This window comes from Vombatus ursinus, unplaced genomic scaffold (assembly GCF_900497805.2).
Source record: "Vombatus ursinus unplaced genomic scaffold, bare-nosed wombat genome assembly UNPS02000582.1, whole genome shotgun sequence".
NCBI lineage: Eukaryota > Metazoa > Chordata > Mammalia > Diprotodontia > Vombatidae > Vombatus > Vombatus ursinus.
The window spans coordinates 32,985,272-33,008,528 of record NW_020940360.1 but is presented as its reverse complement, the minus strand read 5'-3'; the positions used below and the strand labels follow the sequence as shown (position 1 = coordinate 33,008,528).

Here is a 23,257-nt window from a genome sequence, read left to right as displayed (position 1 = left end):
TGACTTAGAAGGATGGTAGTGACCTCAAAAGAAATAGGTAAGTTTGGAAGAAGGGAAGGTTTAGCAGGGGTGGGGAACCTGCTGCCTCAAGGCCACTTACGGCCCTCTAGATCCTAAAGTGCAGCCCGTTGACTGAATCCAAATTCCACAGAACAAATCCCCTTAATAAAAGGATTTGTTCTGTAAAACTTGGAGTTGGTCAAAAGGCTACCCCCAAGGACCTAGAAGGTCATGTGTGACTCTGTGGCTATCGGTTCCCCATCCCTGAAAATTCTGAGGGGAAGAAAAGGAGGCCAAGGCAGAGGTGATGGATGATGTTCTGGGAGAACAGAGAGCAATGGAGTGATCAGAGGTTGTGATGAGGTCAAAGAATAGCTTGTGAAGGAGTGGGACAGAGGAAGAAGTGAAATGATGGGATGCTATGTTATGATCAGAGAAGGGGATTAGATAATTAGCTTTTACTCAATGGCAGACCTAGAGAAAAGAAAAATATTAATTGCACTGTGATATAGTAGAAGAAGAACTGGACCATGGGTTTGGAAACATGGGTCTTAGTACATGCTCTGTGTGATTTTTGCCAGTCTTTTGTTCTGTAAAATGAAGGCATTCAACTAGATATTCTCTAAAGGCCCTTCCTGTTTTATTTTGTTTTTGCTTTTTTTTTTTTTAGTTATTCCAAATATTTTAATCAGAGTTCTGTGCAAGGCATTTAAAACACCAGTTTGTGAGGATAAACTCCATTGGAGAGAGAGAATACAGAGCGCAGGTAGCCATGGAACTGAGGAATTTTCTTGATTTGGGGCAGGATCTGAGAGTTCACTGTTTTCTGATCAGCCTTGCGCTGCTCCGTAATCTCGTATTTCTCTTTTTCTGTGTCAAAAATCTCTCCTTCTTGGTGTCTAGTTTCAAGGAGCCTCTTCTTCTTGAAGTAAGCATCAGTAAGATGATTTGGAATTTTTGCACCTGAAAGGTTAACCCTGGTAGAGGTGGCAATGACAAATTTCTGATGGGTCCTTCTCAGAGGAACACGGTTGATGGTCAGAGGTCATGTCACCAGTAGCAAGCCACTAGCCAGCTACTTCAGGAAAACCACTCGTTTACCCCTATGGCGGCCAGTGAACATGATCAGAATCGTGCCCGGGGCGATGCTAGATTGGAGTCTCCTCACATGCTGGCTGAAGGGCTTTCTGCCATGACTGAGCAGCTTTCTAGGCACATCCTCATTAGGGTAATACCTTGGCATCTTGCAAATCTTTACCACACGAGTTCCTCCACTCTTATCACCACCAACTGGCTTTGAGATAGTAGCAGGCACCTTCTCTTTCTTTTTCCTTTCAATCCTTCCTTCCTTCCTTTCATTTCAATCTGGGTTTTTGGTACAGCGTATTTCCGCTTGTACATGGCTCCTGGAATTCGTTGCTGACCTAGAGTCTCGACCCATCCCTCGAGCCAGGACTGGATTCCTACTGCAGTGCTTTTGGGGCTTTTTCACCACCTTTTCAGCCACATCTTCCTTCTTATTTTTCTCCTTTTTTTCCTTTCGGACCTTCTTTTCCTTTGGTTCCTTTGAGGGTTTTTTGTCTGCCATCTTGAGAGAAGGGAAAGAACTTGTTTTTGCTTTTTGATGAGGCAATCAGGGGTAAGTGACTTGCCCAGGGTCACACAGCCAGTAAATGTTAAAGGCCCTTGCTGCGATAAAGGTTTTTTTGTTTTTTGTTTTTTTTGGTTTTTTTTTTTTGATTCTCTGATGTGGGAGGTAAAGCAATAGAGAGCCCCTTGTGTGACAATGTAAGGGAAGTAATTGATCATTCAGCAAGCATTTATTAAGTGTAAACAAGGGATTAAGTATTTTGCTAGGTGCTGCGGATACAAAGATGGAAATAAAACAGTTCCTGCCCTCAAGAAACTTATTCTTTTTTCCAGGGAATAGTATCTACACATAAAAGTTTATGAGAAAAGGGGAGTCAAAATGGGTTGGAACAAACTCTGAGGTCAGGTACTAATTTGGAATAAGGATAATCAGTGGTAAGAGCATAGTTAAAGGTGGCATCAGTTCATCCAAACTGTATTAAGATTCCTAAGATTCAAGGTACAACCTGCCAGCTTTAACCTTGGTCACAGTAATAGACAAACTTGACAGGAGTGGAAGATTCTATCAAACACTAAATCCTATGATCCTGTAGGGATAAATGACTCTAGGGATAGATTTTCTTGGTCCTCAAGGGACTAACTAAGCTCAATTTCCTACTTCTAACCCTAAAGTAAGATCTCTGACCATTGTATGACACCAAACAGAGAAGGAAGATGATGACGTTTCTCTATTTATCTAAACAAGGATATGCTGACAACACAGTGCCAGCCTTTTCCACATTGTCCTTCGGTTTGTGGCTGCAGATCTGACTCTGTTCTAGCCTCTGAGGTTGGCCTAATACTCACCACGTTATCTACCTCTGTCCACATCTTCCTCCTTTGTTCTTACACTGTGGTTTAGGTGATTGTTTGTCCCTCCTTCCACTGTACCCTACCAATGTGCAAGACACACAGCTCACATCTCAATACATACTTATGAGCTGAGTAATAAAAATCTGCCTAGTTTCATAGGTTGACTATTTTCCTCAATTGCCTTGCATAGGTCAGATGCCATGGTGCTTGAAACCTCTGAAGGTGATGGGTAGGCTGAGGTAGAGAAGCTAGAAAAAGAAATCATTGTCAGTAGTTGCAGACCTAAAGAGAGTAGACAATCAGAAGCTGGCTACTAGTTGCCCCGGGTACACCCTCCCTTGTGTCCCCATCTCCCCAAACCCACTTCCCTGCAAACGACTCAAACATCATTCCCCCTCCCCTTAACCCCCATCCACTCACAATGGGATAACACCAAAAGCAATAGCTGCTTCTTTAAATAAAAATGACAGCCATAAACTTAATGAAAACAGAATGCTGATTAAGGAGAAAAGATCTGGAGCTCGAAGGAACTTTGCAGCATCTCTACCTGTATCCCACTCCCATTTTTCACGTGAAGAGACAAGCCTTAAAAGTAGTCAAGTGACACGTCCAAGGCCTCACAGGTTGTAAGTAATACAGTCAGGATTTGAAAGGAGGGCCACTGACTCCAAATCTGGTGCCCTTTCTGCAAGAGAAGCTGGTGGGACAGACTTTTCTCGTTGCCATCATCCCTGCCTCCTCAAATACCCTTGTTCTCACCCTCTTGTGCTGAGTTTGAACCTTGGGGATATCATCAGGAGGATAACTTTGAGCTTTAAACTGAAAGCGGCAGCAAAATGTGGAAGAACTAGTTCTAGGTCTGGTGTTAGAGGACGTGGGTTCAAATCTTGGTTCTGGAATTTCCTACATGTATAGCCTTGGGTATCTTAACCTCCCTGGTCTGTAGCTTCCTCATTGGAAAAATAGGGCTTAGAACCCATGATCTCCAAGGTTGGGTCTAACTTTGGATCCAGAGTCTTTTAGCCAGTCCATAAAAGACAGGGAAGAAATGAAAGCCAGTGAGCTTGTCAGAACTTAGTATGTACACAGAGAAACAATCTTGCTATATCCAAAAGCCTTTGCAGCATCTGTAAGCTAAGACTGAGGAACCATCTTAAAATGGAAAAAAAAAAAAGAAGAATGACTTATCTTCCTAAGTTAGAAGCTTTGGTGGTGGTAGTTGTGGAAGGATGGAAGAGACGGAACTTACACTACCCTTCATTACAATTGTGCTTTTTAAAATAAAATACCTGAAGACAGTTTATTAGGAAAAGGAAGGAAATAAGCAGCTATTATGTGCCCACTATTTACCAGGCACTTTGCTAATCACTTTGCAAATATTATCTCAATTAACCCTCACAACAACCCTGGGAGGTAAGTGCTATCATTCTCCTCATTTTGCAGTTGAAGAAACTGAGGCAAACAGAGGTTAAGTTACTTGCCCAGGGTCATACGGCTAGTAAGTGTCTGAGTACAGATTTGAAGTTAGGTCTTCTTGACTTTAAGTCCAGTGTGTGCCACATACCAGCCACTAAATCAATCGAGACAATCCCAAGGCTTAAATTGCCCTGAAAGTACCATCAGAGCAGTTGGACTTTTGTAGGACAGATGATCCACCATCTAGGGCTCCCAACCTGGGTCACCAATCATGCTTTTCTTTGAAGGACAGATGATCTACCATCTAGGGCTCCCAACCTGGGTCATCAATCACGCTTTTCTGTTTCACCTCTTTATGCAACTCAACCTCAGATCACCCCTCTTAGCCAGGGGAAAGTCATCTGGCCACACCTCAGAGCTTTAAAATAGGAGAGTCTTGTAGGAGCCACTTTCTTTTATGCAATCTGCTGGTTGTCATAAATTGCTGCATTTATTCATCAGGAACTGGGTACAGTCATTGGAATTTATTTACAGGAAGTTCATTCAGAGACTGGCTTTACTAGCTTAACTGAACTTACTATAGATTGTCTCACTCAGAACCGCACCTACTACTGTTTTCTTCCATTCCTACCTAATCGGAAGAGGGTGCGGGGAGGGAGGTGCCCCCTGGGGTTACCATTAGTTGGAGGGATTGTTGACATTTCCAAAGCAGCTCAAAGAGCCATCATAATCATAGCCTAGCCCTTCGGGCAACCTGATTTCCTAAATCGCATGTACTTTGACACGAAACAGGAAAAAAGAGAAACTAGACTCACCTTGATGATGGTGTAGATGATTAATTGTGTTATGATTTGAGAGAGGGAGGTGGGTTGGATTTCGATAGTCATAAGGAGATTGTGACATCACCCACAGGAAGGTTTGCAAAGAATTGTACTTACTGCTGTTTATGTAATTCACTTGATGACTTTACATCCCTCAATGTCAGTTCTATATCCTAACTCTGTTTGACTACTTAGAATGTTTCTGATTTTACTTAAGAAAATGGTTTAGCTTTCATTAGTTAAAATGAACCAACATGGAAGGTTCTATAGCAAGATAAGAATTGTCAAGTTGTTAGCTGTGATTAACCCCTGCTAAAGGGATGAGGAAATTGAAGCCCAAAGGTGGGTTGACCTGCCCTAGGTCAGACTGTGTGCCTGTGCAAGAAGTAGGATCAGGACTCAGATCGTCTGCCTTGACCTGTTGAGTCGCTTAGCCTATTGAACCTAGTTGTCCTTTGAATGGACACTGCCCTGGCCGCCATTGGAGATTGGAGATTGCCAGAGAGTGGTGACATAGAAGGAACCATTCATTGATTTCAGGACCAGGGCTATGAATCAGTTTATGTCATCACTTTGACCCAGAGTGAGAATGATGAGTTAGACATGACAGTTTCACCTTGGAGTCTTACTGTCTCCTTCCACAAAGAACGAATTTAGGGGTGACCACAGGAGAACAAAGCTTCTTTTGTTATGAAAAATCTGGTATTTGTCTCCTGGTTATGGTTGGAGTTTAGAGTCTTATACATGAAAGTGTTTATTGCACGTCTTTCTACTTTGTCAGGGCCACTATAGGTCTCCAGTCCTACCATTTTGTGGCTTCGCCTCCGACTGTAACTTATTGATCCTAATAATAGCATCTATGCCTACTACAGACTCCTCAGAGTAATTTCTTCCTGGGTTTCACCCCATTTGGGCCTTTCCTAGTCTAATAGGTGTAGCTCTAAACAGACACACCCCTTCCTAACTATAGTACATGCGAATATGTCATTAAGAAAAATCAAAACAATTTGCTTCTGGATAGAAATGCTGTGATTGACACTCAACAAAGGAGAATGTTGACAAACCTGTTAGTTATCTTCCCTAAAGGTGAATTTGGTAGCTATTCACCATCTGAATCATCAACCAACTTGAATGAAAGTAGTTTGGATTGTTGTTTAACTTCCGTGGATGTATTCTAGGGTGAGTTACACACTGCTGCATGCTTACATCACATCAGTTTGGCTTTTGTCCTGTGGACAAAAATTGCCTGACAGAAAATTAGAACACCCTTTTTTTTCTTTTTAAAGGTTAGTGCCTGTTTGTACAGCTGATATCTGACATCTGTTGGTTGCTATTTTGATTCATTGGACAAGAGAAACTGAATACGGCAACAACACCTAGCAGTGTGGATTTAATTATCAATCAATTTCAATAACCATTTTATTAAATACTTACTTTGTTCAAGGCAGCATACTATGTGCTAAGGATACAATGATTTTTTTTTTAAATTACACAGTCCATGACCAGAAGAAATTTATATTCTATTTGCTGGGAGGCTGGAGGTAGGGTTGGAAGTAGGGTCATATCATTGATCTGGAGCTGGAAGGGAGCTCAGAGGTTATCTAATCCAATTTCCTTCATTTTACATGTAAGGAAAATGAGTTATTAGAAGATTAAGTGACTTGCCAAGGTCATACATGCAGTGAGCATTAGAAGTATGATCAGAACTTTCTGATTACAGAGCTCTTTCTCCACTACATGATAAAGGAGGAGTAGACAGTGTCTTGGGATCTGTGGAGGATGAGAACTGACAACAAAGAAAACCTAGGGTTGTGTGATTCTCATTTTGCTTCTGTTTTCTCTGCCCAGGGGAATGGCACTTGCCCTGAAAATGGCAGAGTGAAGATGGTTAACAGGGAGTTGATACGCAAGATAAGTAAGGAGTTACCCTTGACAAATTCAAGCCGCCTGATCAAGGTGACCTACATCCTCAAGTCCTAATTATCTATTTGATGTGATCACTAAGCTACTATTGGTGTTGTTTGAAAGATCATAGTAAACTGGAAAGGTATGAATAACCTGGAGAAGGACAAATGTATGGATTTTCCAAAAATGGAAGAGAATAGAGTCTGAAAACTGTAGGCCAGTGAGCTTAACTTTGATTCTTGGGAAAATTTTAGTGTGGATAATTAGTGAGATGGTTAATTGTTGTTAAGCCATTTTCCAATCGTATCCAACTCACAGTGACCCCGTTTGGAGTTTTCTTGGCAGAGATACTGGAATGGTTCGCCATGTCCTTCTCCAGCTCATTTTACAGATGAGGAAACTGAGGCAAACAGGGTTAAGTGGCTTGCCCAGGGTCAAAAAGCTAGCAAGTATCTGAGGCCAGATTTGAACTCAGGAAGATGAATCCTCCTGACTCAAGGCCCAGCACTCTATCTACTATGCCACCTACCTGCTCTTGCCCTCTGATATCATGTCCAATTTATTCTGTCTCTGCCAGGCCTGTATCCTCTACATTTTTCATGGGCTGTCTAAAATCCTTTGGCATGTTACAAGTTGTGCAGGCCTGGTCTATGCTGTGTTTGCACATAGTTGTTTTCATATTGACTTTCCCATTGGACTAGGAGTTCCTTGAATGATATTGCTCCTGTCAATGATAATTTTTTTTAACCTTTCTCTGTATCCCCAGCACGTTGTGAAGAGTCTGGCATATGGTAAGCACTTAATAAATACTTGTTGACTTGTCTTGACACCATGCGTTCAATCAGTTGACAGATCTTGTAACTTCTACAACATCTCTCATTCTCTCCGTTCAGATGGCTACTACAGTGGTCCAGGCCCTCATCACCTCTTGCCTGTACTATCTCAATAGCCTTTTAAATGATTCCCCTATTTCTATCTTCTATATGGTTGGCATGGTGATTTTTGTAAAGCATAGATCTGAGCATGTCACTCCACTGTTCAACTCCAATGGCAACCCTATTGCCTCTTGCCATTTCAACCCCTTCACAATCAGGTTTCAGTTCATCTTTTTAGGTTTATTATATATTACTCCCCTTCACATGTTCTCTGTTCCTGCCAAATTGACTTTCTTCCTGCTCATTATACTCTGTTTCCTATGTCTGGGCCTTTACACAGGCTCTCTCCCATACCTGGCATGTATTCCTCCCTCATTTCCACCTCTTAGAATACTTAGAGTCTTTCAAATCTCAACTCAAATACCAACTTGCATCTGAGACCTTCCTTGATCCCTACTCCCCTTCTGCCCTTCATCCTCTGACCCCTGGTTGTTCTTACAGGGCAGGGACAGTTTCATTTTTTGTCTTTTTATCCCTGGTACATCACACACCACCTACCCTGTAAGATGGCAAGTGCTTAATAAATGCTTGTTAACTTGTGATTATAAAAAACAAGCATGTCTTCATTAAGACAAGTCCTTATTTCCTTTTTTTTTTGACTGGGTAGGTGAAGGGAATGCTGAGGGCATATATTTACCTTGATATTAGCAAAATATTTGATAAAATATTTCATACTATTCTTGTAGGCCAAAACTGCCTAAATGGGGAAAAAAAAATTTAAGAAGCCCTGTACTACACAATACTATAGTTGAATGAATTTGGAGTTGGTTGAATGGCCAGTATCGAAGAGTAGTTGTTACAATTCAATGTCATCTTGGAAGGAGGTCTCTATGAGAATGTCTGAAGGATTTTATCTTGGTACTCTTCTGTTGACATTTTTATCAGTGACTTAGACAAAGGTAGAGATGACATGTTCATTGGATTTTCAGAGGACACAAAATTGGGAGGCATAGCTCCAGGATCAGGATACAAAAAGACCTTAACAGTCTAGAAGAGTGGTGTCAAACTCAAACAGAAACAGGTTCCCTTGACTTATGTTAGAAAACCACAAATTACCACTATCTATGTTTTATTGTATTTTTATTTATTTTGTTAAATATTTCCTAATTACATTTTAATCTGGTTTGGGCTTCACTTTGGGGTTTTGCCCCACATGCAGCCCGCTGGCCAGGAGTCTTTAGGCTGGACTAGAGCATGGGGTGTGAAACTGACAATATGAAATTCAATAGACAAATGTGAAGTTTTACACTTGGGTTCAAAAAAATAAATTCCACAAGAAAAGGATGGTGGAAGCCTGGTTAGACAGTGGTTTTTTAAGAAACAAAAACAAAACAAAACAAAACAAAAAACAACCTGGGGTTTTAGTAGAGTGAAATCTCAACATGCGTTAGCCCTGTGATATGGCAATCAAAAAACTAAAGCCATGGCTTCCAGAAATAAGATGACAATCTCTTTGTACTCTACCTTGGTCAGGCAACATCTGGAGCATTGTGTTCAATTCTGGATAGGTGGTTTAAGAAGGTTACTGGTAAACTGGAGAGAATGCAGAGGAGGACAACCAGGATGGAGAAGGGCCTTGGGTTCATGTCTTAAGAGAATTGGTTTGCTGGAATTAGAGATGTTTAGCCTGGAAAAGAGAAGACTAGGGGTGGTGGAGTGGAGTGTGATAGTTGTCTTCAAGTACTTGGAAGGCTGTCATGAGGAGAAGGTATAAGACTTGTTCAGTCTTATACTGAAAAACCAGGAGCACTAGATGAAAGTTTCAAAGAGGCCAATTTAGGCACAATATCAGGAAAAAATTTCTAGCAGTTAGATCTGTCCAAAAGTGAAATGAACTGCCTCAGGAAATTATTACTGGACATCTGCAAATAGAAGTTGGAAGACTACATATCAAGTGTACTATTCTAGGGATTCCTTCAGGGTTTGCATTGGACAGATGGCCCATGAATTCTCTCTCAATTCTAAAATTCTCTGATAGGTAAGCAGATAAGTATATGTAATGTTCAATGTGATGGGGACAAAGGAGAGAGCCAGACAAAATAAGGAAATATAAAAAGAGAGAGAATACTTTTACCTAGGGGTGGAGGTGAACCATGGAAGGTTTCACAGAGAAGGCAGTACCTGAGCCTTGAAGGAAGAGAATGATTTGGAAATGTTAGGATGTGCAAGGAAAAGAATTGGGGCAGGTATTAAAAAATAAATGTATTAGGAGCCAAAAAAGCTTCCCTTCTAGTTCCCTTATACAGCCACTTATTAGTTGTGTGTAAAACAACCCTGTCATTTCATCTCTCCAAGCCTCAGTGACCTCATATTTAAAATGAAGATAATAATACCATATCTGCCTTCAAGCCAGGGCATAGAATTAATGATCTCTGTCGATCTTTTCTAACTCTAAGATCTGATTCTAGAGACGTCTTGCTCTCTTCATTAACAGCAATGGCATCTGATTTCTTCAACAGTTTTCCAGAGTCATTTAGGGGGTGATTCAAATGAATGGCTTTCTCATTGTCCTTCTATTAAGCGCGATGACCATAACAAACCTCCACCTGCTTTACTCACTTCCAGATCTTGCTCTGGCTCAATGACAAGTCAAGTGGCTTCAGCTGTTTACACATAACAAATTCAGAGTCATCAGATGAGATCTCAGGTGGCCTTGTGTTGGAAGTTTTGTCCAATTACCTATGTTAGATGGGTGTGACCATTTAGATTAGGCTTCTTATGAGCCAAAATAAGTCTGAGTAGGTTGATGGAGATGAGCCTGCCTTCTGCCTGGAGACAGGCATCCTTGTCACTGGGTATGCAGAGATTTGGGACTGGAGGGTCAGAGATCTGTATCTTTTGTCTTCCTGCTGGTTGGATGTTGAGTTAAATGTCTGCCCAGATACAAACACCCTTCGGGGGGCAGTGATTTAAGGAGTTTCTCAGAGATGAAACTTTGAAAACAAAAACAACTCCAAAAAGGGAGAATGTCTGTTGAGGATAAATTTTAATGATCAGCTGTAAATGGTTACTACATAATACATGTCATGGATAAACTAAATTACCAAACAGAATTCTGTCCATGGGAGATGTACTGTATTTCCTGAATCTGCTTTTTCATAGCTTGTCATTATTTTGAAAACATCTGGGACTGAAGGAGATCCAAATGAAAAAGAATTTTAAGTTAGATGATACCCAGCAACTTTCTCCCTGTTGACTCTCTTTTCTCACTCTTTTTAATAGCTCCACAGGCTATGAAAAGAACTATTTAACTAAAGGGAAATCTGTGTCCCCTCTGTCTGGAATACTCTTTTCTTTCCCTACTCTTAACAGAATCTCACCTCAAAGTTCAGCTCAAGGCACCTTCTGGGGCAGCTAGGTGGCAGACAATTATTAGCTGTGTGACCCTACGCAAGTCACTTAACCTCAATTACCTCTTTTAAAAAAAAGAACAGAATGTCAAGGGCACCTTCTTTGAGAAGTCTTCCCTAATGTCTACTGAAGTCCTGAAGCACTTAACATCTGTATTCCACCTTTAGTGGGCAGTTTGGCAGAATGGCTATATTCAGGACTTTGAAGTCAAGATGATTTGGTTTCAAGTCCTGTCTCTGATAGAGATTGCCCTGTGACCCTAGGCAATCCATTGAAATCCTCGGTGCTCCCCAGGTAACTCTCCCCATGTCTGTCAAAGACACCACCATCCTTATGTTCTCCCAAGTTCATAACCTCAGCATTACCCTCTGCTCCTCATTCTTCCTCACTCCATATATCCTATCAGTTGCCAAAACTTACCATTTCCACCTCAACAATGTCTCCAACATCCTCCTGCTACCATCTTAGTCCAGCTTCTCATCACCTCTCAACTAGATTAATGGACCTCCCAATTAGTCTCCCTAACTCAAATCTCTTACCATTCCAGTACTTCCACCAAAGTGATTTTCCTTAAGGGAAGATCTGACTATGTCACTTTCCTACTCAATCACCTCCAGTAGCTCTCTATTGTTTCTATGATAAAATATACATTCCTTTAATTAGTTTTTAAAGCTCTTTACAACCTGGTCCCAACCTATCTTTCTGGTTTCACTGGACGTTGTTTCTCTCCCTGCATTGTACAGTCCAGCCAAACTGGCTTTCTCTATATTCCTTACACATGACACTCCAGTTCCCGTCTTCGTGCCTTTGACTATTCCCATGCCTAGAACACACTCCTTCCTTATCTTTGCCTCAAGAAGTCATTTTTTCCCTTCAAGACACAGGTTGAACATCACCTTTTAATGAAGCCTTTCCGACAATCGCCCCACCCCTTCTTTGCCCTCAATCAATGCTACTGTCCTACATCTCAAACCTATCACATTTATCTGTATTTATCCCCTTTATATTAATTCTTTAAATGCTTATATACGAACTTATTTTTTTCCTTTTTAGAATGTAAACTTCTTGTAAGTAGGGATTGTTTCATTCTTTGCATTTGTCTCCCCAATGCCTAGAACATTGAACTACACATAATAAATGTTTAAAACTGATAAGTCACAGAACAGGTATTCATAAGCTTTGGTGGAGGTAATTTCCTTATCATGAGTTCCTATATTAATGATATCATAGGTTTACCTGACACTTGGAGTCACTAAGACCTGAGTTCAAATCCTACCTCACACTAAATGGCCATGTGACCCTGGACAAGTCACATATCCCCTCTGTACATCAGTTGCAAAACGAGGATAGTAACAGGACCTTCCTCACAGGGTTGTTGTGAAGATCAAGTGTGATAACAACACAGCACTGTTTAAATGCTAGCTGTAATTATTATTAGCTATCTTTTTGAGGGGAGTGTAAAGGTCCTATGCTGCCAAATAGATTGTACATTTTTCAAGGTTCAAAGATGCATTTTACTACATTGATTAAATTAAGAACATTGGCTTTGGAGTCATAGGACCTGGGTTCAAATTCTGCCTCTAATACTTATTACCTATTTGACCTTGGGTAGATTACTTAAACTCTCCTGGGCCTCAGTTTTGGCATCCGTAAAATGAAGCCTCTAAGTTCCCTTCTAGTTCTGTACTTGAGCTCCTGTGACCCAGCTGTATTAGACTTATTCTGCTTGACTCCAAAGGCAGATTTGGGAAAAGTGGGTGGAAATTTCAAAGACAAATTTCGGCTTATTACAAGGGAAAGCTAGAAAAATCTAACCCAAAGTGGAATGGGTTGCCTTAAGAGGTAGTCAGTACCCCATTCTGAATTTAGATATTCAAAGAATAGTCAATTCTAATATTACATAAAGTTGTTTACAAAAATAGCAAAGGATGAGAGTCTATCTATGACACAGATATGGTCTTGATACGTAAACTAGAGAAGATCAAAACCAAAAAAGAAAACTATAGATGAATATCCTTAATGAACACATGTAAAAATTTTCAACATGATCAAAGGGACTAAAGCATAACACAGATTATATACATTGTGACCAGGTTGGATTTATACTGAGTTAAACATCCTTCCATCCTTCAACAACTTCTCACATGTAATAGTTTTCAAATTTCTCACCATCCTAGGTACCCTGTAGTTTGTTAATGTCACACAAAAAATTCAGCAACTGGATTTGAGCACAATGCTCTATTTAGACACTTTGGTACTGTTTATATGGTGCAAAGTGCATTGATTTTGTTGTTGTTTTTATTAGTTGCATTACACTATTGACTGATATTACACATGTTCACCAAAAAATCCCAAATCAGTTCACATGAACTTATCTTTTTCCTTGCACACTTATAAAATACATTTTTGGAACCTGAAATAGAAGATGATACATTTAGAGATAGGGACTGGATTGTGATTTTATTAATACATGTACAGAGAAGTCCAGGATGAGAATACTCTCTCTCCCAATGCAGACAGGCCTTTTTTCTGCAAGTTACAGTCCTAGAAAGTAGCATGGAAGACTGTAAGGTTAAATGACTTGTTCAGGGTAATACACCTAATATGGGACACAGACAGGACTTGAACCCAGGTCTTTTTGCTTTTGAGGTTGGCTCTTTACAGAGTACTCTATGGTTGCCACAGTTGTAACATCAGTCAGATTGTAACATTTAACTTTGATAAATTTACTATTCCTAATTTTGTCCTAAAATTCTAAACAACTGAAGTAATTCTAAAACTTGATTCTGCCATTGATTGAATTATCTTCCTTTTTGACTTTGTGTCATGTGCAAATATGATAAATGTCTTCATTCAAGCTACTGATAAAAATGTCAAATGGAACAGAACTTAAGAGGCTGTAGATTCCTGTGGTTCTTGACTACAGATGAAATGGAGGCATTAATCATTAATTTCTGCGTATGATTGTTCAACAAGCTACAAATCCATCTAATAGTACCATCTGCAGAGCCAAACTTCACCATCTTATTCAGAAGGCTGTCATGGGAGATTTTGTTAATGGTTTGAAGAAATAAGAGACACACTTGTTACTTATCTACCAGCCTATCAAAAATGAGATAAGATCTTTTGTTAGCTTAGATCTAATGTTGGCTTCTAGAGACCATAACTTTTAAAAACTATGCCATCTGTTTGATAATTCATTCTACAATTCTGCTTATCAAGATCAAAATTCCAGAATTAATCATTTCTCTCTTCTTGAAAACTGAGACAACCGATTTAGCCTTTAGGAAAGACAACCTGAAACTAATCAGCCCTTAAGTCATTGGTTGGTAGGCATATTTCATGCTGGATAGATATATTTTGCATTCCAGATTTCCCCCTGTTTTGTCTAAATGCATATTGCTAAATTTAGAAGGAAATGTGTATATCCTACCCCTATGTGGGTTTGATGGTTCCTGGTGTTTGTGATTTGTGGACTGTTGTGCCTGTATTGAATGGTAAGACAAGCCACAGAAATAGTTTTGTGTATCTAATGAATGAGTTATCTGCTCTTGGGATTTTAATAAAACATAAACTCGGAATGCAAAGCTTAGTTGGTACAATTATCCCTGATCGTTTTTTGCTCTTTAGTTTTCTCATCGAGTATATTGTACTTGACATCAGGAACATTTATAAATTAAGTATAATAGTGGATATATCTCAGAAAAACAAACAACCCAGTGAGGATTAATAATATTGTATTTAAAATCCTGAGATGATATAATCATGGTTGATAGCATATGTAATAGATTGTTATCACTCAATGAGTGTTAATTAAGTACCTACTGTGTGCTACCTACTATGCTGAGAGCTGTGGATACAAGTATAAAGAATTGAGTAATTTCTATCCACAAGGAACTAGCATATTAATGAGGAAGTCAGAAAATACGTATAAAGCATACAAAGAAGTTAAATCAAGGTAGTTTGGGAGGGTGCTAGCTGATTGGGGAGAAACATGGTCTTCTATTACATAAAATATTGCACAACATACCCAGTATAGAGAGGGTGTATTTTGGATCCCATCTAATGGAGTTTACTTACTGAAAGTATTGAAAGAACTTTATTTGCATATATATCATGGCTTAGGGGCATGAATCCTAAGACAGTTGATAGAGTGCTGGATTTGGAATCAGGAAGACATGGGTTCAGATATGACCTCAGATACTGTGTGGCCCTGAGAAAGTCATTTAATATCTCTCAGCCTCAGCTTATTTATCTGTAAAATGATGATAACAACTTTGTAGGGTTGTTGTGAGGATCAAATAAGATAACATATGTAAATTGCTTTGCAAACTTTAAAACACTATATAAATAAATACTAGGGGCAGCTATATGGCACAGTGGATAGAGCTCTGAGCCTGGAGTTAGGAAGACTTGAGTTCAAATCTGGCCTCAGACATTTACTAGCTGTGTGACCCTGGGCAATTCCCTTAACCCTGTTTGCCTCAGTTTCCTCATCTGTAAAATGAGCTGGAGAAGAAAATGTCAAACCATTATGGTGCCTTTGCAATGAAAACCCTAAATGGGGTCAGGAAGAATTGGACATGACTGAAAAATGACTGAATGAATAAATAAATGCTAGCTGTTGCTGTTGCTGCTACTACTACTATTGTTGTTCAGTCATTTTACTAGTACCAGTACTAGTACTAGTACTAGCACTACTACTACTACTACTACTACTACTACTACTATTACCACCACCACCACCACCACCACCATCACCATCACCACCACCATCACCACCACCACCACCATCATCACCACCAGCACCTCTAGCATCACCATTATATTATTACCTACATAATGATGAGGCTTCTCCGATTAAATAAGTCCTGAATATTTCCAAATTATCTCCATAATTCTATTTACACTCATTCTCATTTACATGTGCCTTGAGATGATTTTTCATGTGATTACTTGTAACACATCTTGAACTCCTAATATTATAAAATTGTATTTTGGAAGTAACAACCTGGAGCTACAAACATTTGCATGTTGTAGAAGCTTGGAACTGTAATAGAAAACTTTGCTGTCCTAAGTGCAAAAAGTCACAAATGGATCCCTTTAATGTGCAAAGAATGAGAAAGAGGATAAGATGCCCAAATAAAAAAGTCAATCTCTTTTTTCAAAGAAAAATAATGATTTCATGATGTGGTGAGTTGCCTTCATTACCATAAGACATATGGTTTCATAAATTCTATGGTGAACTTGGGGTATTTGTTCAGATTTTTCAGCTACATAGCCTTTTAGCGTTCTAGTGACTGGAAATTCTGGTTACTAATGAGAAGCAGAGTTGGAAACTCTAGTCTATTGAGCTGTTGATGCTTAGGAACCAAAAATGCTCAAAGAACTTTGATATATAGTCCTAGAACCAACAAGGAATGAAGAAAAATCTGAATATGACCTCACTTCTTGCAAGGAAGACTTCTTTCAGACCTAGGGAGTTGAACTTCATTAAGAATTAAGCTGAGATATACCACATGTGCCTTTTAAAAAAACGATCACACAAGATGTCGTGGTTTGATGTTGGTGAGAGACCTTGCCACTATGTGGTTACTATGTCCAGTCCAAAGCTTATATTTAGCGTTGTGGTCTAGCCTCTCTATACTTAAAAGAGAATGCTCTAGGAAGTGGCAAAACAGTACTTCAAGTTGGGAAAACCTAAAGGAACTACCCCAGGCCAGTTGCCTTTTGTAAAGCTTCCTGGGTGCTTTCCTCAATTCTTTCCCTCTCCCACCTTCTTTGAAGGCCAGAATAACATAATGAATACTTCTATTTCTTGGTTATGATTGGATGGTTTTAAAACCTCACCCTTTCAATAGGTGAAACCTTACACCAAAGAGTCTTTTACTTATAACAATACTTAAGATGTGTATGTTTTCACTACGGCATCTGAAGCTTTCAAATCATTATTTGCCTTCTTGTTACCATGCCAGGGTAAGTCTTTATCCCCCCCTTTCTTCTGGGATGTTCCAGAACAATTAAATGTATGCTCTTTTTTAAGAAAAGAGCTACCAAAAAAATCAAGTTCAGTCATTTAGTATCAGTGGGGTCTTTCACTTATCTGAGTGCAAGTCATAGTGAAAACAAACTACAGTCTACTGAAAAATGTTTGAATTATTGGAAAATTAACTCTTCAACTTCTAATATGACGCTTAGAAACTTGAGGAGCCAGACTCTCGTTGATTGATTCCACAGATTCTTTGTTTGTCTCATTTTTTAGGAGATGGACAAAAAAATGAAGAAAAAATTGATTAATCTTTAAACATTTTGCACATGTAATAGAATATATTGAGTCTAAACTTGAATTTCTATCATGAATAAACACTATGAATTTCACTCTATGGCCTTCCTGTGCTAAAGAGAAGTCTGGAATTCTGATGCATAATTAAATTTATATGTATATAGCTCGTGATTAATATGTGCTAAATTGCTCTTTTGTAGGAAAAATCCTCTAAAAATGTCTTAGAAGATGCTTCATACTTTTTCCTTAGCTTCACAGATTTTTACCTAAAAGTAATAATTTTTGCACTCATCACACAGTAAATAGATAATGAAATCAAATGAACAAAATACTTGTTAAAGGAATGAATAGTTTCAAGTTAACCAAGTTTAACGAGGTGTACTTGAATGCTAGTGGACAGTTGTTTTAGGGTTTCCTTATAGAATTCCAGGTGACATCAAATTCATCTGTCACAGACACAGTGAGTCAGATAGGTTGGACAGGAGGACAACTGGCCTAGCAAGATATCTTGGTGAATCAAACTCATTGCAGTTGTCATAACTTTAATTTTTATCTTAGTCAATGAGTAGGAAATGACTACACTTGTAAATTTTGGTGATGGACAAATTCTGTTCTAAGGAAATTATTAGTGGACCATTCACTATCAATTTCCAGAAGACTGGCAAGTGTATAATCAATTGGTGTTTTTGATATGAGCTTAGTAATTTTGTAATTCAATCATATCTTTCAATCATTCAAAATTTTCATTTACCAATAAAGAGGGATGTGTGTGTGTTTTCAAAAGAAGATCAACAAAACAAAAAGATATTTCACCCTGAAGAGTCAGGATTCAATTTTGGAAGTACTTTTCAATTCAGTTTAGTTCAATTCAATTCAATAAACTCTTCCTGTTTAATTATAAGGGCTATCTTTCCTGAAAGGAAAAAGATTAGTGGATGATAATACCTTTGTTAAGCAAGCCTTTGAAACACCAATGCACCAAATGTAATATGATTTTAATGTAGTAAGAATAACATTATTGCATTGATATAATTGACTTCATTTTTAATCCTCTATTTTGTGACTGAATAGTTGTTTTATAAGTTGTTGGCTTTTTTTAAAAATAAGGTAAGGACTCTCATGATATAGTTTGGTAACACTGTATATGTCTTTCAAATTTGTTAAACAACTACTGATGATGTGTATATTCCAAATTTAGTAGATAGCTACTAATGGTAAGTGTGTTCTCTCTATATGGTGAACAACTGCTAATAATGTGTGTCTTCCAAAGAGGACAAATGCTAATGATGTTAGCTGTGATTGATAGTTTCATCATAAGCTTAGGTAATCAATAATCAATCAGAACTTGGGTAGCACCTCTAATTAGAATAATCAGAAACCCACTGGACATACCCAATTTTCAACCTGACTTTATGTTGCAACTGAGGGTGGCTCCTGTGTTGCCCAAACTTGAGACACAAGCAACCCATGTTGGCTTGAGGTCAGTCTGAATGACTGACAGAGATTTGCTGACTTTCTAAGTAACCACCTCAGAAGAAGACCCGTGGACTCCAACTGGACAGAAAGGGAACTATGTCAATATGAGACATGCTTACTAGGAAGCCTTAGGAAATCAGGTTGATGGTTTGTTCCTAGTGGGGTTAATGTTTGTGCTGTCTGATAGATAATATAAATGAATTTGTTTGCACACATTTGGTTAATAAAGTTTGATTGCTGCCATTGAATAGTATGAATCTAAGGTTTCCTTCACACTAGTTAGCATAAGTAACAGTAAATTGGTTTTGAACATACATTATCTGGTATATTTAGCTAGGCATAGTGGGAGACTTTAAAAGAAGCAGGAAGATGGAGTATCTGTTTTCCCTTAGAAACATTACCTTTCCATTGAGAAAACATGACAAACTGAGATTATTGTCTAGAACTGCATCAGAAAGATGAGCTTGGGGGAGATGTTTCAAGATGCACTTGGCAGCATAGAACATTTTGTTTTCTATAGATCCAGGCTCTCAAATTATCTTGATCTGTACCACCTTGCCTATTTTGATTATTTGTTTACTGAGTTACCTCAACAGTGATGTAGATTGCTTTGCATAGCTATCTGGATGTTCAATAATTATTAAGTGAATTGAATAATTGAGAGTTGTTAAAAGCAGAAATACATACGAACAATATGAAAAGATTTCTACCAGAGATGTTTCTCGTAACAAATCTTAAATAGTCATAAAATGGAAATAATAAGAGTCAAGCATGAGATTTCTATGAAGTATTTGTTAATAGTAATAAATAATGGGGCAGCTAGGTGGCACAGTGACTAGAGTGCTGGTTCTAGAGTCAGACAGACTCATCATCTTCCTGGGTTCAAATCAAGCTTCAGACACTGGCCGTGTGACCCTGGACAAGTCATTTAACCCTGTTTGCCTCAGTTTCCTCATCTGTCAAATGAACTGGAGAAGAAAATGGCAAACTACTCCATTATCTTTGCCAAGAAAACCTCAGAAGGACTGACAGAGGTGGACACAACTGAAACCTTTCAACAACAACAAAAGTGAAATGATGAGAACCCAAAGGATTCATTAGACTATGTAAAAAGTTAACAACTACAAAACAAAACAGGATACAAATGTGATGTTCAAGTACTCCTTGTCAATTGGATACTCCCTTGAGTCAACTAAATTCAGACAAATATCCATATTATATACAGAGAGAGACCATTGCTTCCTTTCAATTACTTCTATCATGACCAAAGAAGTGTTTCAACTTGGACTAAGTATTCTGACACTTTATAGATTTCTGAATTCAACTTAGTTCAATTTAATTCACCTACTACGTATTAAGTACCTACTATGAGCCAAGCATTATACGAGGATAAGAGAACAATAACAACAACAGCAAAAAAGAAATCAAACAAACAAAAGAAATAATCTCTGCCTTCAAGAAACTTACATTCTTAAATTCTCCTGAATGTCTGAATATAGGTGGGGAGGCATGGTGTCCTCCTTGATATTACCTGTAAAGGTTTTGGATAATTTACCCAAGTAAGAAAGAAGTAGTGCAATGAAGACTAAATGAGCACTGGTCTAGAAGTCAGAATACCTTGGTTTTAATCCTGCCTTTGCTGCTGTTGGATTTTTTCCTTCAGAAAATTCTCTATTATTTACTTTTTTAAAAAAGTTTTATTGATGCTTTTTGTTTTTTTTTTATAGCATAGTCAATTCCAAATATGCCTTTTATTCCCATTAAATGAGCCTTCCCTTGTAACAGAGAAAAGCAGTTTAGGAAAACCAACTCATATTGTGACTGTGTTTGACACTATATATGACATTTTATACTTATAGTTTTCGATCTATCAACGAAAAGAGGGAGGTGCTTTCTCATGGCTTCTCTGGGGCAAAATGGATTATTCCAATGATTTCAGCTTCATTTTAGCGTTCTTTTCATTATAGTGTAATCATTGTTCCCTAGGTTGCATAGAGATCACTGTGTATCAGTTCATACAAATCTTCCCAGTTTCTCTGAAATCTTCATATTTGTCTTTTCTTACCATGCAATAGTATTTCTTTACATTCATAAGCCATAATTGGTTCAGCCAGTTGATGGGCATCCACATAGTTCACTGACTGACTTTGTGACCTTAGAGAAATGATTCCCCCTCTCCTCAACTCAGTTTTCTCCACTGTCAAATGAGGAACTGGACTTGGTGATTGCCCTGGAAGTTCTAAAACTCCAGAATTGTATAAAAGTGGCAGCAAATGTGTTCTGTCATAGACAGATAAGTATTATATAGTATTGATAAGTTCACAAAAGAGGTACAAACAACAAATGAAAGGAGAGAGAAAGGAGAAGCGATGTCCTGGTGCCTTTCCTTAATGAACAACATTAGGGGAAGTCAGATGGTATTCTTCTAGCCCTTTTATATGAGGACCTAAGTCCACTATTTATTGGTGGCTTCTAAACTTCCGGAATCAAAACTGGGAGCTTGACTTTAAACCACCCTTTTCCAAGGATTTTTAAAAAAATTTTAAATATTAAAAAAAAAACACACAACTAATTGCTGCCTCCTTTTTTCCCCTTCTAATTATTCTTCCCTTTACTTGTGGTCCACATAACATTTCTGCCTCTAATATTAATCAATAGAATGAGCTATGCAGGATACTGAACCTTTAAACAGCCAAGGCTGTACTTTGTCAACATTAGCCAGACAGAGGTTGAAATATAGCACTTGTTTTCATACCACAGTCATTTTACAATATACTCTATTCCCTCAAACCCTACCTTGTAACTGAGCAAAGAGTTAAACAAAACCAGCCAATAAAATTACCTGATCTGATATTTTATACATTTCCATAGCCATAGTCCTCTACTTCTCTACCAAGAGGAGGAAGATTTATTTCATCATTTGTTTGCCAAGACTGAAATTAGTAACTAAAGTTTATCTTAATTTGACTACCTTTCAGCAGTTTCGTTTATGTTATTATACTTGTGTATAAATTTTTTTTTTTTCCTGGATAGGCTTGCTTCACTCTGTATCACTTCATAAAAGTTTTTCTCTGGTTGTCTGAATTTCTGACCTTTGAAATTTCTTAGAGTGAAATAATATCCCATTGTACTAATATAATACAATTTGTTCAGCCATTCCCAGGTGGAATGGCTTTTTTGCTACCACAAAAATGCTAGTCTGCATATTTTTGTACCTATGAGATCTTACTGTCTTTGACCTTGTTGGGGCATTTTAATAATGGGGCCAATGGGTCAAAAGTTATGAACAGCCCGGTGACTTTTCCCAAAAAATTCCTTTTAGAACAAAGATTAAGCAGAGACATGTATACCTAGATTATCTAATTACATAACCTCTCCTACTTCCTCATTTCTTTCTTCCTTCTCTTCTTTCATACCTCCCCCATGTGTATCTTGTGAAGCACATTTTTTGAATGCGTATAAAAAACTTTTTCTTTATCCTCATTAAATTTAATCTTTTTAGATTTGGCCCAGTGTTCTAACCTGTCAAAATATTTTTGGATCCTGACTTTGTCATTCAGTAACTCAATTCCCTCTCAGCTTTGTCTCTTCTGCAAATTTGATGAGCGTATATTTCTTTATCCAAATCACTGAAATGTTGTTAAACAGCACAGGGTCAACCACAATTCTTTGTGGTGTTCCTTTAGGGATACCCTTCCAAGTTGATATTAAATCATTAAGGATTATCCTTGGAGTCCAGAGCTCAATCAGTTCCAACTCTATTTAATTGCATTATTGGCTGTCCACATGAACAATGAACTATTTTATCAAATATATTTCTAAAAATTTATGTGAACTAGAGCTTTCATTTTTGATCTATTAGTTTAGCAATCTTGTCAAAGAAGGAAAAAAAAAAGGTTAGTCTGCTATGACCTGTTCTGAGTGAAGCCAAGCTAGCTCTTTATAATCACCCCATCCTTTTCTAGATGTTCACTGACAATTTCTTTTAATAATATATGATGAAGCTTTGTCAGGAATTCAAGTCAAGCTCACTGGCTGATACTCTGAAGATGCTGTTCTCTTCCCTTTTCTGAAAATTGGAAGAATATTTCCTTTTTCACAGACTTGATACCTCTCCCATTCTTCATGATCTTTCAAATATTACCCCCAGTGGCTCAGCAATCACAACTTCTAAGCCTCTTAGTGTTCAAGAATCTAGTTTATCTGGCACAAGTTACTTGAATTCCAAGGGTAGCTAGGTGCTCTCTTCCTATTTTCTTATCCTTTCGGGTAACAGTTCTCCATTAGTCATATTTGTTTTGTCCATTCTTGACCAAAGGCCATTCTTTTTTTTTTCCAGAGAAAATAAGCAAAGTAACAACTGGGTAACTCTGCTTCTGTCTGGCTTCAGGTATCATTGACCCATTCCTAAGCATCACTCTCATTCCTTCTTTGATCTCTTTTTCTCCTCACTATAACAAAAAAAATCTCTTTATTTTTCCTTATTTTTAATTTTTTTCTTTATTTTTTCTTAAGAAAAAAAAATACCTCCTGTGCTAATTTCCCCTATTGAAGTTTTAGTCCATGGCATCTTAACAATCTTTTGAACCCCTGTAAATCTATCCTGCCCAAATCTAAGGTACATGTAG

The 23,257-nt window shown here is 38.2% G+C and overlaps 1 pseudogene; it reads right to left on the bottom strand.

Moving 5' to 3' along the window:
* Positions 1-673: 673 nt before the first annotated feature.
* LOC114038972 lies at positions 674-1,588 on the bottom strand (annotated as a pseudogene).
* Between the last annotated feature and the right edge of the window lie 21,669 nt (positions 1,589-23,257).